Here is a 2,862-nt window from a genome sequence, read left to right on the forward strand (position 1 = left end):
GAGTGCCTGAAGAATTATGGATGGAGGTTTGTGACATTCTACAGGAGGTAGTGATCAAGCCCATCCGCAAGAAAAAGAAATGCAAAAAAGCAAAATGGTTGTCTGAGGAGGCCTTACAAACAGCTATGGAAAGAAGAAAAGCGAAAGGCAATGGAAAAAAGGAAAGATAAACCCATCTGAATGCAGAGTTCCAAAGAATAGGAAGGAGAGGTAAGAAAGCCTTCCTCAGGGATCAGTGCAAAGAAATAGAGGAAAACAATAGAATGGGAAAGATTAGATATCTCTTCAAGAAAATTAGAGATATCAAGGGAACATTTCATGCAAAGATGGGCTCAATAAAGGACAGAAATGGTGTGGACCTAATGGAAGCAGAAGATATTAAGAAGAGGTGGTAAGAATACACAGAAGAACTGTACAAAAAAGATCTTAATGACCCAGATTAACACGATGGTGTGATCACTCACCTAGAGCCAGACATCCTGGAATGTGAAGTCAAGTGGGCTTTAGGAAGCATTTCTATGAACAAAGCTAATGGAGGTGATGCAATTCCACTTGAGTTATTTCAAATGCTAAAAGATGATGCTGTTAAAGTGCTGTACTCAATATGCTAACAAATTTGGAAAACTCAGCAGTGACCACAGGACTGGAAAAGGTTGGTTTTCATTCCAATCCCTAAGAAAGGCAATGCCAAAGAATGTTCCAACTACTGCACAATTGAACTCATCTCACACGCCAGCAAAGTAATGCTCAAAATTCTCCAAGTCAGGCTTCAACAATACATGAGCAGTGAACTTCCAGATGTTCAAACTGGTTTTAGAAAAGGCAGAGGAACCAGAGATCAAATGGCCAACATCTGTTGGATCATTGAAAAAGCAAAAGAGTTCCAGAAAAATATCTACTTCTGCTTTATTGACTGTACCAAAGCCTTTGACTGTGTGGGTCACAACAAACTGTGGAAAATTCTTCAAGAGATGGGAATACCAGATCACCTGACCTGCCTCCTGAGAAATCTATATGCAGGTCAAGAAGAAACAGAACTAGACATGGAACAAGAGACTGGTTCCAAATCGGGAAAGGAGTACATCAAAGCTATATATTGTCACCCTGCTTATTTAACTTATATGCAGAGTACATCATGAGAAATGCTGGGCTGGATGAAACACAAGCTGGAATCTGCTGGGAGAAATATCAACAACCTCAGATATGAAGATGATACCTCCCTTATGGCAGAAAGTGAAGAAGAACCAAAGAGCCTCTTGATGAAAGTGAAAGAGGAGAGTGAAAAAGTTGGCTTAAAACTCAACATTCAGAAAACTAAGATCTTGGCATCCAGTCCCATCACTTCATGGCAAGTAGGTGGAGAAACAATGGAAATAGTGACAGACTTTATTTTTTTGGGCTCCAAAATCACGGTTTATGGTGACTGAAGCCATAAAATTAAAAGATGCTTGCTCCTTAGAAGAAAAGTTATGACCAACCTAGACAGCATATTAAAAAGCAGAGACATTACTTTGCCAACAAAGGCCCATCTAGCCAAAGCTATGATTTTTCTAGTAGTCGTGTATGGATGTGAGAGTTGGACTATAAAGAAAGCTGAGCGCTGAAGAATTGATGCTTTTGAACTGTGGTGTTGGAGAAGATCTTGAGAGTCTCTTGAACAGCAAGGAGATCCAACCAGTCTGTCCTAAAGGAAATCATTCCTGAATATTCATTGGAAGGACTGATGCTGAAGCTGAAACTCCAATACTTTGGGCCACCTGATGCAAAGAACTGATTCATTGGAAAAGACCCTGATGCTGGGAAGGATTGAAGGCGGGAGGAGAAGGGGACGACAGAGGATGAGATGGTTGGATGGCATCAACGACTCAATGAGTTTGAGTAAACTTGGGGAGTTTATTGGATAGGGAGAACTGGTTTGCTGCAGTCCATGGGGTCGCCAGGACTGAACTTAGGTCTTTTCATCATACAGATAGAGTGAGAGAAAATAAAAGGTAAAATTAACTAACCTAATTAGCGTGCTAATACTCCCTAAGCGTCTGTTATGTACAAGGTACAGTTTTAACTGCTTACCTATTTTATCGCAACCGTTTTGCTTCAAGAAAGGTAATCAATGCCTTGCGTGGGTTCACAGTTGTGAAGTGGTGGAGCTGAGATTGGAACTCTAGCGCCTGTGTGCTGACGCGGAGTCCAGAGCTGTTGAGGGGTTCTCTAGGAGTGTCCCTGCTTGTCATTTCCTTTGATCCCCGGAACCTAGCACATTGTAGGCACTCGGGACATTTTTATTAGATCAGTGAACGGATTTATTTACCAACCTGTTGGAATGGAAGAGAATGCAGAGATTGCCTGGCAGAATACTTGGGAATTCTAGAGTTTGCCCATTTAATCCTTCACTTAATCAAACTCCAGTGTAAGACAACCGCTCTGGGCCCGCGACGGTGCTTATACTGAGACCCGAAGATCCAGGAGACAGTCTATATATGACCCTCTATATTCCTATTTGAATGTCATGCCCCGTCCCACCCCACCGCAAATGTCTCACGCACAACTAACTCTCCCAGGAGCTAGTCTTATAGCCCCATTTTGCAGATTTAGACTCTCAGGCTGACAAAGAAGTCTCCCTCGGCCAGGGTGGCTCGGCGACGTCCGTACCAGTCGTCAGAGGCGGGCGTCACCACGAAGTGGGCGCGACAAAAAACAACAATAACAAACAAAAAACCCCAGCCCTCAGCCGTTCTCGGCCGCGAAAACCTTCACCGTATCAATAGCTCAGATGCTCTAAATCCAAAGCCACGCTAGCGTCGCACCGCTGCCATGGCAACGAGCGCGTCATATCCGCTGAAGTGATGTCATTTCTGGCGCGCC

This window comes from Muntiacus reevesi, chromosome 13, assembly GCF_963930625.1.
Source record: "Muntiacus reevesi chromosome 13, mMunRee1.1, whole genome shotgun sequence".
Lineage (NCBI taxonomy): Eukaryota > Metazoa > Chordata > Mammalia > Artiodactyla > Cervidae > Muntiacus > Muntiacus reevesi.